The 15049-nt window shown below is 37.4% G+C and overlaps 1 long non-coding RNA gene across 1 annotated transcript in view; it reads right to left on the bottom strand.

Moving 5' to 3' along the window:
* Positions 1 to 6823: 6823 nt before the first annotated feature.
* LOC122222794 overlaps positions 6824 to 15049 on the bottom strand; it is a 32727-nt gene continuing 24501 nt past the window's right edge. The window contains exons 5-6 of the long non-coding RNA XR_006203866.1: positions 14064 to 14169; positions 6824 to 6941 (exon numbers count right to left, since the gene is read on the bottom strand). This is a non-coding gene — a long non-coding RNA (uncharacterized LOC122222794). The remainder of the gene's footprint in view (positions 6942 to 14063; positions 14170 to 15049) is intronic.

Genomic DNA, 15049 nt, shown 5'->3' with positions numbered 1-15049 from the left:
CAGTCAGCATAAAAGGTTTCCCTGAAGTTTCTAGTTCACCAGACTAAGTGGGGGAGGGGAGAATAATCCCAGAAGAGGGAACAGCATACATAGGCCTAAAGGCCAACAGAGCAGAGAACCCAGCCTATCATTTCTCACATGTTACACACTGCCTACAGCTGTTTCATTCATATGTTTCTTAGGAAGTGATCCTTGTATATAGGTCACTTTCAGATGAAAAAAAAAAAAATGTTTCAAAGTCCCTGAACAACCCATCTTAACAGAAAGAAAGTATCAGAAGTCTATATGGTAAAGAAGGAAAACAAAAAAAAGATACAAAAGAAATCAAAATCAAGTCACACAGAAAACTTGCATCTACCAGACTCCCTCTGCCAAGCTCCTTTTACATAATCAGTAACAAACAGACACTTATGAACACTTATGCACATATGTACATATTCCAATGATGCTTTTAATAATGGTAATTTTTTATGCCATCTTTCATAGAAAGATCTAGAAACCATGTTGAGGTGATATAAGCACTTTCAGATGCTACAATATAATCATTCTGAAAAATAATTTGAGAATACATATCAAGAGTCTTAGAAATATTAATGTAATTAGGTGTGGTAATTCCACCCCTGGAAATCTATTATAAGAAAATTGAAAATGGCTTTATGTGTCATATTGATGACATCACCGTTTGTAAAGTCAAAAAGTTAAAATAATTTAAATTTTACAAAATAAAGGTATAATTGTTGTATTTCTAACTCAATAAATATTTTATATGAAAGGATGCTTACCAAAAGTGACTAATAACAGGAGAACACATTTTGCTGCAATGACAAGTGAAAAGAATGGGAAACAACTGGTATACCATAATCTTGACCCTGGAAAACAAACTATGTTCATGTCAATCTCTTTGTTGATTTATCTTTTACTTTGTAGGAATAAATGAGAAATTGATTAAGTGTAATTTAAATAAAAAGTCACCTCCAAAACAGGCAGGCATTGGGGCTTACACAAACTGCTAACTTTACAGTATTTTTACATGAATTGAAAGTATCCATCTTTCCATCTTCCCACACTGGATTGCGAGAACCTCAGGACTACATCTCCATTGTTTCCATACCTGCCCCATAGAAGGAGCTTAATAATGATGATGATGATGATGATGATGATAATGAATATTATTAACTAATATTTATATAGAACTATTTGCCAGGAATTTTCTAAGAACTATACACACACACACACACACACACACATATATAATAAAATACATTATTTACTTTATAAAAAAATTTTTAATCCTCACAGTTCTGTGGAGCAAGTATTATTTTCACCTTATGCATAAGAAAATCAAAGTTCAGAGTGGTTGAGTAACTTAACCCATTTTATCACTAGTAAATAGCAGAACAGAGATTTAAACTAGGGATTCTTGAAACTATACTGATGAATTTGTCAAAGAGCAATGAGAAACAAGGTCTAGTCCCTAATACCAATCCTTCCATGGCTCAGTTTCTGCTCTGACTGTTCACTTACTATTCCCAAGCCCTGGTCTAGAGTCCTGAATTCTGACACCTCCTCTCCTGAGTGTGGACCAACTGTTCTACTTAGAACCGTGGACCTGTCAACTCTGTGCTAATATTACATACAGGTTCTATACTCACCTTTCCAGGGTGGGCTTCCTGAAACCGCATGCCCTTCTCTGTGGTGACATATTGGTCATTGCCTCTACCCCTGTTTTGCTTCATTTTATCCTCAGCTCCCATTTATTGTACATTGTGCTAGGCCCTTAATATGATCTGAGCGCCCCTTCCTTTGTAAAGCACCTTTTATATATTTACACACAAATATTTGTTGTATATAAATAATACATAAACAAATATATATTTGCTTATTTACAGTTATATATTAGATGCCATAACTCTCAGCACCTGTAGCAGCCTATTTTTAATTATTATGGCTTTATAATAATATTCAATGTCTAGTTCAGTATTTTCTCCATGCTCCCTCTTTTTGAAATTTTATTATCCATTCCCACGTTTTTATTCATTCAGAAGGATGTTAGAATCATATTGCTGCAAGTTTTTTTTTTTTTATTTTAATATTTATTTAGTTTTGAGAGAGAGAGAGAGAGAGAGAGAGAGAGAGAGAGCATGAGCAGGCTAGGGGCAGAGAGAGAGGGAGACACAGAATCAGAAGCAGGCTCCAGGCTCTGAGCCGTCAGCACAGAGCCCGACGCGGGGCTCGAACTGGCAAACTGTGAGATCGTGACCTGAGCTGAAGTCAGATGCTTAACCGACTGAGCCACCCAGGTGCCCCGGTGAAAGTTTTTTAAAAGTAGGTTTTGGGTTGTGGTTCAAGGTGGCAACTTAAGAGCATCGTAAACTCACCTCCTCCCATAAACACACAAAATCAGCAGCTACATGTGGAGTATCTTCCCCTGAAAAAAATAAACCCTGGACACTGGCTGAGTGACTCCATGTATCACATCAAACAAAAGACAAGACGGTCCGCTTGTTAGCAGGCAGGAGCAGCTGGGACACGATCTCGCCATAAATCCCATGCCCAGTGCAGTGACTTCACAGGAAGAAACTCAAAACCCAGGGCCTCTCCCTGAGGAACTAAGGGTTTGAACCCCACATAGGGCACCCCCCAACTTTTAAGACCTGCACCTGAGAGATGACCCCACAATATCTCTTTTTGAAAACGAGCGGGCTCCGCCACAAGCCCCACAGGATGTAAGGATCTGAGAAAGGGCGCTTACGGGGCTCGCTGGGACTCACCTGCCCCAGGGCCCAGGCAGCAGCCCACGGAGGCGTGACTTTGTGGGGGCCAGGCTCCTTCGTTCATCTTGGAGCCTCAGCCTGAGAGGCGGCCCACGGGGCTGACGCACATCCGGGGCCACGGTGGGGCTCTACGAGGACCGAGTCTGGCAGGCGCCCTCCTTCGCTGTCCCTCTGCCTTTCTTCAGCTGGTGGGCACCATCTTTTTTATTTTTTTTATTTTTTATTTTTAACCGTGGGCTCCCCCCCCCCCCCCCACGTTGCTGGTAGGCACCATCTCCACACTCACCCTGCGCAGGACTGCCGCCGGCGGGCGCCATCTTGGCGCACTCCCGCCGCAGAGACGCAGCACCAGGCGTACCTTGAGGGGGAACTTGTGCGCATGTGTGGTGCCCGGGCTTCGTGTCTGGTGTCCAGCGTTTGTGGCTGCCACCAGAGGACACCTCTACAGAACCTGGCTGTGGTGGCCAGGGTGGGGCTTACGCTGGCGGGTCCCACAGGACTGTAACCAACGGAGAAAGAATCCTTAAACGACCACCGCCTCCAGGGCACAGCCAGAGGCAACAGAGCCAGGAGCTCATTCTGTGCCAGAGGCCTATCTGCTTATCAACATAGCTGCAGCCTGAGGGCCAGCCTCCTAACTAAACATACGTCTAAAGGCTGACTGTCATACTTTCCAGAACCTCAGTGGGTAGGTGCTATCTTCACCCTCTCCCTCTACCACACTCCAGAGTGCCGGTAGCTCCCAGAGGAAACTCACACGCTCATCTGGAGCCCTGGTTTTCCAACTGGCACCCAGGGAACACCTCTAGATCACCTAGAACTAGTGGCTAGAGGGGCTTAGCTTGCCAACCAACAGGGCTGCATACATTTCACTGCATATATTTGCATATTTTAAAAGCTGCTTCTTTAGAGTCTAGATTCCAATCAGCCTGAATCTAGGTACTGAGATTGACCTCTTTGGGACACTGAGAGGTCTTGGCACACCCCCAACTAGTGGAAGCCGTGAAAAATAAAATAGACTGCTTGGACAATCACAGAAGTTTGAGAGACAACCAAAAGCAAGGGCGGGGTGGAACAATAACTTTCCTCTTTTACACGAGGCCATTCCTTCAAGACTGAGAGAGGTGAATGCTTTATCTAATGCATAGAAACCAACACAGAGAATGAAGCAAAGTAAAGAAGTAGAGGAATATATTCTAAATGAAAAACACAAGATAAAACTTCAGAGAAAAACCTTCATAAAACAGAGATAAGTAATTTACCCGAAAAAGAGTGCAAAGTAATGGTCATAAATATGTTCATCAAGCTTGGAAGAATGTATGAGCATGTGAGAACTTCAATTAAGAGATAGAAAATATAAGAGAATCAAATAGAGGTCACAGAAGAAAACAAAAACACTAATTTGAAAACATGTATGTACCCTCATGATCATTGTGGCATTATCTCCCACAGGCAAGAAATGGAAGAAACCTAACTATTGATCGATGAATTATACATATAAAGAAAACGTGGTATATATTCACAATGGATTATTATTCAGCCAAGAAAAGAATGGAATTTTGCCATTTGCCACAACATTGGACCGTGAGGGCATTATGCTAACTAAAGAAAGTCAGACAGAGAAAGACAGGTACTGTATGATCTCACTTACATTGTGGAATCTAAAAAAGAGAAAAAAAAAAAAAAATGAACTCATAGATACCAGAAAACAGATTGGCGGTTGCCAGAGATGGGAGGAACGGGTGAACAGCGTCAAAAGGTACAAACTTCCAGTTATAAAATAAGTAAGTCACGGGGACGTGATGTACACATGGTGACTATATTTAATAATACTGTATTGTATATTTGAAGATTGCTACGAGAGTAGATCTTAGAAGTCCTCAACATAAGAAAAACATTTTGTAAATACGTATGGTGACAGATGTTAACTGTGATCAGGTGTTATTGTAGTGAGCATTTTGCAGTATATAGGCATAATTTGCATTATGCAAATATCAAATCATTATGTTGTATAACTGAAACTAACAATGCTATATGTCACTTATGCCTCAATTTTTTTTTTTAATTAACTACAATTAAATTAAATTGGTTTTCTGAAGTTCAGGCTACAAATTGGATATGGGGAATATTTTGTCTCTACTCGTGCTTAAAATGCTTAGCTCTTAAGACTATAAGATAATCTCTATGGAAGTAAAGAGCAGAAAGAAGACATGCTGCTGTGTCACTAGCAGTATAAAGTTTACAGAATACCTATTAGTAATTGTTACTAAGTTCAATGAACTTACAATCTCCAATAATCTTGCAAACGTGAATGAAAATTATTTCTTTCCAATGAGTCTAAATAAAAGTTTGTAAAAATATAAAACAAAAAGAAAAAAACGTAGGTTTCTATTAAAATTGTATTAAACATAAACATTAATTGGGGAAAAACAGATATTGATAGTATTAATGAGCCCCATTCAAAAATATGGCTCAGCTCCCTCACACATCCTGTTTATATTATGATAACTCCATTATATAAGATGCACTCAATAACTCATTATCTTATATATTTGTGCTTTTATTGCTATTCTGAATGGTATCTTTATTCCATTGTGGTTGATTTTTTTCTAGTAGATAATTGTTTATGAAAGCTATTTTCTTCTCTTTAAGTCACTTAATTTTTTTATTATTACTAATGATTTTTAATAGGTTATCTTGTATTGTGTCTAAGAAAAAATACCACCTGAAAATAATAGTCTATTTTTTCCTGTAACTATACCTAGAAATTTTAGGGCAACATTAAATAAAAGTGATCAGAAGTAGACATTCTTAGCTCACTCCTGATTATAGTGAAAATGCTTTTGGTCTGTCATTAAGTGTATAACATAGCCTTTTGATAAAATGATACTCATCATCATCTTTTAAAAAATTCTTCTGGGGCATCTGGGTGGCTCAGTCAGTGAAACTTCCATACGTTCAAGCCCCGCAGATTCGAGCCCCACTTCAGGCTCTTCACTGATAGCGTGGTACCTGCCTGAGATTCTATCTCCCTCTCTCTCTGCCTCTCCCAGCTCATGCTCTCACTCTTTCTCTCTCTCTCAAAATAAATAAGCTTAAAATATAATTTAAAAATTCTTCTACCAGAAATTTGAAATATTCCATTTTCTTCCTTTGATTTATTAACATAGTATGCTTTATTTCTAATTTTTTAATCAAAACATTCTTATATCTCCAAACCAAAACTTATTTGTTCCTGGTACATTATACTCTTAATTTACTTCTGAATTTAGTTTTGTGGCACATACGTGTATATGTTATTCTGTTTTTCCTTTCTGTTACATTTGACTGGATTTGTTACCAGGGTTTTTTCCTAGATTTAAAAGTGAACTGGAGAGTTTTTCATTTTTTTCTACATTGTATGACAGTTGATATAATGTCTTCAAATCTTGAAATAATTCAAGTGGTAAGAACATCTAGACCCACAGTTTTTTGGTTATCAATTATTTGGTAATCTTTAAAGGTTTTTCGTAAAAATATTTCTTTTGCTTATCAATTTCACCTTGATTTTGATTATTTACAATTTGTCAGAAAATTATGCATTTTAATCCAATTTTCATATTTATGGCCATACATGGCTCTTTTTTATCATTTTAAAAATCACCCATTTATGGTGTCACAGCACTCTTAAATTCTTTTTGTGTGTCCTTCCTAATTCAACTAGGCATTGATGTTTCTATTTTATGATTTTCTTCTTCTGAGAACTAACTCTAGTTTACTTACCAATGCTGCAAATTTTTGTTTTATAATTTCTTAACTTCTGAATTCATATTTATTATCATTCTGTTTCTTTTGTGTTTGTTTTGCTAAAGGAACAAATATGACTATATATTTTTTCTGAGCACATGCTCCATCATAACACATAACTTTATATATAATGAAATATATATTATATATTATGTATATTTTATATTAATAAATATATGTATACATATACTTAGCTACATATACATATAAAAATAAATACATATACATATATACACATATATAGTGTGTGTTCTTTATATTCAGATAATCAGTATTATGCCTTCAGATTTTGTTTTCTTATTTTATAATATGTATTGTCTAAATGGAGTGCATTTCCTTTGCTTTATCTTCTTCAGTGTAAGATTCCATGCCACCATAATCCTGATATCAAAACAGAAGAAAAATATTTCATTATAAATAGAGAAACAAAATTTCTAGAGAAGACTTTAACAAATCAAATTCTAAAGAGAATTAAAAGAATAGTACTATATTACAACCAAATAGCATTTATCTTAAGAATGTTAAGAATTGTTTATCATTAGGAAATCTATTAAATAAAAAATTGTAAACAATCAAAACATCTTGACAACAAATGCCAAAAATAAAAAAGAATTTAATAAAATTCCACACACTTCCTAATGATAAGGATAATCTAACAATAAGCTAGCAATTAAAGAAACTAAATTTAATAAAGGCCATTAACAAGAAACTTACATAAACCTTATACTTAGTTGTAGAATACTAAAACTATCTCCACTAAGTCAGGAACGAGATAAGAAGACCCATTAGTACTATTATTAGCATTACAATGCAGGTCCAAGGAAGAATCAATAAATAAAAGTTAAATTAATCAGGTAAAAAAACAATGAAACTGCAATCTTTGAAGATAATCTTATACCTGAGGAAACCAGGTAAATCAAATGGAAAACTTTTAAAGTCAGTATAGTAGCCAGATAAAATCAACAATAAAAATCAACAGATTTTGGGGCGCCTGGGTGGCTCAGTTGGTTAAGCGTCCGACTTCTGCTCAGGTCATGATCTCGTGGTTTGTGAGTTCAAGCCCCGCGTCGGGCTCTGTGCTGACAGCTCAGAACCTGGAGCCTGTTTCAGATTCTGTGTCTCCCTCTCTCTCTGACCCTCCCCCGTTCATGCTCTGTCTCTCTCTGTCTCAAAAATAAATAAATGTTAAAAAAAATTTTTTTAAAAAATCAACAGATTTCCTATAACCCATATACATATAATATATATACACATATAGATCACAAATATAATTTTTTTAAAAAGATTCAATTTACTGTATCAACAAAGGCCATAAACTAATTAGGAATAATGCTAACACAAATGTGCAAAACCTTAGAGAAATAAACTATACAACCCCACTGGAGAATATAGAAGAAAATTTGAATAAACAGAAAGACACAGAGTGTTTTTTGAGTCACAAATTGTCCCCTATACACAGAGGGCAAGGGAAGACTAAGAGGCAGACCACTCCACGTTAGTAGGCGGCAGATTTAAAAAGTAAGGGAACTTACATATAAAGCTTGTCTTGAGTAGCCACAAGATCAGTAAATCTCCACATCTACCCACCAGACTTAAAAGTTTATATAAAGGCCTTAAATACATGGGTTCAACCATGTATTCAGCCCAGATGGTCTCAATAACACCTTGCTCTCTCAAGGTTATGTTCTTGAAACAGCTCCTAGCATTGGGAAGGGTGGGTAGAACACACATTCCAAGAGCAGGGGAGGGAGTAAGGAGTGTCCAATTGCCCAGGTCCTGCTTGAGGGTCAACTGGTGGTCACATCCTCTCAATGAACTCCTCCAAGAGCATCCCTTAACTTCTCCCTAATTAGTTGACACTGATCATTGAACTCAACAGCTGACTCCTAAGAATATGAGCAAGAACATATAGAACGTTTTTTAAAATGTGAAAAACAACAAGTGGTGAATTACCCTACAGAACATCAAAATTTCCTTTAAAGCTATGGTAAAATGGTAGAGCAATGGCATAAGAATAGGGAAGCCCTGGGGCACCAGGGTGACTCAGTGGGTTAAGCTTTTGACTTTAGCTCAGGTCATGATCTCACAGTTCGAGAGTTCGAGCCCCACGTCAGGCTCTGTGCTGACAGCTCAGAGCCTGGAGCTGCTTCAGATTCTGTGTCTCCCTCTCTCTCTGCCCCTACCCTGCTTGCACTCTGTCTCTCTCTCAAAAATAAATAAACACAAAAAAAAATTAAAAAAAAAAGAGAATAGGGAAGCCCACTGGTAAGAGAAAAGAGAGATTTCAGGAACACACCCTGTATACATGAGAATTCAATTGAAGGTAAAGGTTGTATTTCAAAGGATAGAATTTAGAATGCATCGGGAGACTTCAGGTGAAGATGCAGACTAAGCAAATGAAAGAAAACTCACCATGACTACACACCTTACTCTCAATAATTACAATAGCCAGATTTTTTTTTAAGTTTATTCTACATAGCTCAACTTAAAAGCAGAAAAAGAAAATTGTCTGTAGCCAGAAATAAAGAACCTACTTTATTGAATAGGAGTTGAAGCTATGTGACTCAGATAAACAAATGGATTTGGTATATACTTAGGGATTTATGTTTTAATATCTATACCTGCTTTATTAAGAACCAGGAAAGGGTGGCCCTATCAGGAAAATACTGCCTGCCAGTGCAAGATTGTAACTCAAAAGCCTCATGGTTATCAGTGAAAACATAGTAGACCTAGAAGCCTTTCCATCTATAACATCTGACCACCAGCAAGGAAGATGGGGCAGAAAGCAGACCTGTGGACACTGCACTACTGGTGACAAAATGATTGATACTATTCGTGACTGGGCTCAAAACCTCTCAGCCAGGGTACAGGTCTACAAAGCTTATTGGTTTTCCAGTTTGAATGATAGGTCTAGTTCTAATAATCATATTGATAATGAAAAGTCAAACCAGGAATTTTCTATTTTTTAGTCCCTCGGGTTCCCAAAGATATAGTCAAGCCCTATCTCTTCATCATCATCACCACCCTAGAATACACTGTTAGTGCTGCCACAGTAGATCAGAAGGTTATCTACAAGGATAACTGTAACCTCAGTACTGAATGCCCACATGACATTAATCCTACCACATGAATGGATAAAACCTTGTAAGCACTCCTGACTCCTCTGTTTCCCTTCTTGCAAAGGTGCTGCCTGCCTCCTTTAGCTTATTCATGTCATGTGATCTATTTCTGGACTCAGATGAAATGACATGCCATAGGTATGGTATCTAAGTTTTCTGAATGTTTACGTAGAGCATGATGAATCTTGACCAATGGGAAACAGGGAATGAGAGGATGTTGGGCAGATAAATTCCCCCTCCTTTCTCCCCTCCAAGGACTATCCAAGATTCAGCTTGTCTTTTCCTGCCTTTCAGATAATACCTGTGTGCCAAGTAAACACTCATGCTCCATGACCTGTCAAGTCTCCTCTTACTCTTTGTGAAGCTATAACCACTGCTTTGCTTTGCTTTTTTTCCTTGCCTCATTTCACTTTTTCTCAATCTCACTACCCATGGCTTGTGTTTCCCAAATAGTTAGTATTTTCAATCCTAACTCTGCCTCTGCTTTTTTAGAAGGCCCAAACAAGGTAGCAAGATTTTTTTTATTCTTTCACTTATTTCCTCAAATTTGATAATACCTTGAATATTGGACTGACAGAATTCCAAATCAATCCCCTTGCCTACTTCCCTCTGGCCATATATGCCACAGTCACAATCATGGGCCAATTATATCATAAATGATTGACTATAGCAGAGTACAGATAAGATATTCATTCTGTTGGTTAAATGTAAACATTCTTTCTGCTATCTTTTGTGCTGGGTTATTTAAATCTCAATAATGTCTCTGCTGCCTTTGTCACATCAAGACCAACTGAAGCATGCATCAATATAGGTTGGTGCCCCACTAACTTTAAAGTCATCCTCAGTTACCAGCCTGCCATTATTGTTCCCTATGGAGAGCCAGTCAAAACCACTGAGAGCTACCTGCATACTGAGCAATGCCACATCTGTGATTGAGGACTTGCCTGGACCAAACTAGACCTGATGTATACCAACCATGCCATTTTTCACTGGTACAAAGGTGAAAGGTTAGAGAAAGGGGTTCTCAGGTACATAAAGACATGAATGTTCTAGAATTGTTTCTGAGATGGTTGAAGTCCATAGGACTAAGGAATAAGATGATTGTCTATCATATTAACTTGTCTCCTGCTAGCTTTTATACTCCTTTGTCTTGAGTTTTAGTTCTCTTCTCTTTACTATCCACAGTAATCCATGAAAGTTATGTTTCTAAAAACAATTTTTAAAGGATAGTACAGAACTTAAATCTTTAACAGTATATATTCTCACTCTCTCTTTTAATGTTTATTTATTTTTAAGAGAGAAAGAGAGAGAGTGAGCAGGGAAGTGGCAGAGAAAGAGAGGGAGACACAGATTCGAAGCAGGCTCCAGGCTCTGAGCTGTTAGCACAAAGCCAGATGTGGGGCTCGAACCCACGAACCCCAAGATCATGACCTGAGTGGAAGTCAGACGCTAACTGACGGAGCCGCCCAGGCACCCCTATAAACTTTCTAAGAATGATTTTTATATTTTACCCAGTTTTGTAAATATACTTCTAGTATTCATTTATGCTTAATGTTGTTTTAACTGATTTCAATGCTCACTGACAGTTTTTTATATCAGTTTCCCCATTCTTAATTTCTTAGAGTGAGTCAGCACTTCTTCAACTCTTTTAAGATATGTTGGATTGATTGCAAATACACCCTTAATTTTCCACCCCCTCCCTCCCTGTATCCATGTCTTCTGTAATATGCTTTTGCAGGTTCTCCCATTAAGAAGTGGTCTATTTCCTGGGGTGCCTGGGTGGCTCAGTTGGTTGAGAACCTGACTTCGGCTCAGGTCATGATTTCATGGCTTGTGAGTTCAAGCCCCATATCAGGCTCTGTTGCTGACAGCTCAGAGCCTGCAGCCTGCTTCAGATTCTCTGTCTACCGTTCTCTCTGCCCCTTCCCTGCTCATGCTCTGTCTTTCTCTCTCAAAAATAAACATTAAAAAAAAATTTTTTTTAAAGAGGTGGTCTATTTCCCAATTCTTGTGGCCTTATGACTTACTCTGACTAAATCAATATGGTGAAAGTAATGTTGAATCAATCTGAGCTGAGGCCTCCTCAGAAAGTCTTGTGTTCTTCCACTCTTGGAACTCTGAAACCACCAGCTGAATAAGCCAGGAGTAGCCTGCTAAATGATGAAATGTATGTGGTTCCTTCACCACAGTTGTCTCACCTGATGGCCAGCCAATAATCAGACCTGTGTGTGAGGCTATCCTAACCCTCTACCAACTCATCAACTGACTGCAGATGCACTAGCAAGGCTAACCAAAACCAACAGAGATAAGTCCAGCTCTACCAAACTACCCACCTGAGCTGTAAACTTATAAGAAATAATAAATGTTTGAGGCTTTAAAGCTCTAAGTTTTAGGGTGATTTATTAAGCATCAATCGGTAACTGATACAAAAGATAATAGGGTGACATTTTCTGAGACTTTGCGTACCTTGGAATATGTTTATATCTCTTTTACTTGACCACCAACCTAATTCACATTTAAAATTCTTGACTTATGAGGAGTGCCTGAGTGGCTCAATCAGTTAAGCGTCCAGCTCTTGATAATTGTCTCAGGTCACGATCTTGCAGTCGTAGGACTGAGCGCCACATCAGGGTCTATGCTGAGCGTGGAACCTACTTGGGATTCTCTCTCCCTCTTTCTCTGTCCCCCATCAAAATAAATAAATAAACATTTAAAAAGAATTTGTGACTTATGAAGTTCTTGTCTCAATACTCTGTATACAATGCTTTACTACCTTCTGGCATTATACTTTGCTGATTTGTAGTCTTTTATATGCCTTTATATTTCATGTCTGAATGCTTATGATAATTTTATTTATCTATATAATGAAACATCTTTCCATGATTTGGAATTTTGTCAACTTTTCCTCAAACATAATGAGCCCTTTTAATCTGTATGCTGAGAAGTATTTTTTCAGTGATATCTTTTACTATCACTTCTATTCAACTATTTATTCCTCACTTAAATATCTACATTTTAAAGCCTTTCTCTTCACTGTATGTCCTCTATCAACACTCTTTTCACAATATTTAAAACTCTTTAATTTTTGCCTCTGCATTATGGGAAAAAATTTATTAAATTTGCCTTCATATTACCATTCCCATTATTGATTTTAAACATTTTTTTACTGTTTTAATTCACTTTTGAGAGAGAGAGGGAGAAACAGAGCATGAGCAGGGGAGGGGCAGAGAGAGAGGGAAACACAGAATCCAAAGCACGATCCAGGCTCTGAGCTGTCAGTACAGAGCCTGATGAGGGACTCAAACTCATGGACCATGAGGTCATGACCTGAACTGAAGTCAGACCTTAACCTATTGAGCCACCCAGGTGCCCCCCATTATTGATTTTAAATCGACATTCTGCTCTTTTTCCAATATAGATTTTAGTCTGCTCTGTATTTTTAATTGCTATGTAATCTTTTCTCTTCCCATCCAGCTTCATCTTCATCTTGAACTGTTGACTTTTAAGTTCATCTGATCTTTTCTGTACAACTTGTTCTCTTTTTATAGCTTTCTGTTCCTGTTTTATAGATGTCATAGCTTTATAAATGTTATTGTAGACTCTTTTTTTTTTCTAAATCTTTTTCTAGCTTAAGGGTTAATCATTTAATGATATTTCTGTTCCTCTGAGTTATAATGGTCACATAACATTACTTTTATTCTGAAATAGTTTTGCATGTTGAGCAATACCCCAGCTATCATTGAGGTCTGTTCTTGTTTTTCATTTTACTCCTCATGGAATGAAGAAAGATACATCTATGTTTGCCAATACACCAGGATTGTGGTTTAGCTTTAGTACAGCTTATTATAGTTAGAAGGTATATTGATGTACACAGCATTTAACTCAATTTCCAGGGCTTAGAGATATTCTTCTATTATGTCTCTTCTGGATTTTAGTGAAATCATTAATCACTTCCTATTTCTGCTATTTGATTCTTTGATATTGTGGACCATCAAAGTATTGGAATTACTTTTGTTTTGGCCTCCCCTCCAATAAAGCCTTTGTACATATTGAGACTATATCTCCAATAATACAAAGCAAAACTCTATGTCACCTCCCTATACCCAAATGCTCATTTCTTGTCCTGTTCTCTAGAAGTTTCAGTATCTAAATCAATGCATAAAAACAAGGATTAATGACACAGGTGGACATAGGAGGGGAGAGCAACATGCTTATGTAGGGGCATAACGACCCTAATCAGAAAAGGTAGACAATGAGAAAGGGCTGATGATGGGTTTAAGTTCCAGATGGCAAAATAGATAGTGTCGATAGTCACTTCAGCCCCATTTTTCTTGAATAATAGAAAATATTCCCAGAAGCTGGAACCAGATATGCTATAGCTTACTTTTAAGGGTATTTTCAGTTCTTGGTCTTTCTGTGTGTCATGGTGGGGTGGGGCAGAGGACGGTATTGTAGGAAGATGGGGGCTGACTGTGCCTTTGGAACAGACACTGCAAAGAAAAGTAGGAACTAAGTCAAAGAATCCTTGATATGTACATTTCAACTCAGAAGTTTCTACCTTACCATGTCTCCTCAAAATTCAGTTTTATTATTCATATAGGCTTATATAGATCTGTCAAGAATCTATTGAGATTAAAAACTCTTGAAGTTGACAGTTACTTGATATGCTCCAAAGAAAAATTAAGATAAATTCAACCTTAAATAAGAGATATTTAGTATTTTTGTTAATACTTTATTTTTTAAGTAATCTCTATGCCCAGCATGGGGCTCGAACTCACATCTCCTAAGATCAAGAGTTGCATGCTCCACCAATCAGGCCAGCTAGGTGCCCCAGGAGTTAGTATTTCAAATACACATAAATACTATGAATATATATTGAAGTCACTGAAATTACACATATGTTATGAATAATACTAATTGCTGCTGGCAAAACATTTTTGTTCCATTTGGGCTTGCAAATCAGCAGAGAGTCTGTTAAAAATTAGTGTAATAACATAATGTTTCTGAAATATTACCAGATGTCTTTTTTATTTGCAGAAATTCTTGTTCCAAACACTGAAGCTGAGGCATTCAGTGCTTCAGAAGAAGGATAGACATGGCCAAGAACAATGAACGAATTGTCCAACATTGACTTTCAAAGCAAACTTTATAAAAAAGCACATGTAGAAACAGTTCCTTTCATTTGCCAGAATCAGGCACTGGAGGGAGAGAAGCTCCCTGAATCCAGCAGTGTCCCTTTATGTATGCAGAATTAGACCTGTGGCCTAAACCAGTTGGGTTTCTGTCATATGACAGAAAAAGAATCCTTACCCATGTATTGCTTTTTTTAATGTGTTAAATGCTAACCTCAAAAGTCAAGTATATAATACC

Source organism: Panthera leo, chromosome B3 (assembly GCF_018350215.1).
Source record: "Panthera leo isolate Ple1 chromosome B3, P.leo_Ple1_pat1.1, whole genome shotgun sequence".
Classification (NCBI taxonomy): domain Eukaryota; kingdom Metazoa; phylum Chordata; class Mammalia; order Carnivora; family Felidae; genus Panthera; species Panthera leo.
This window is presented reverse-complemented; position numbering and strand designations above follow the sequence as displayed.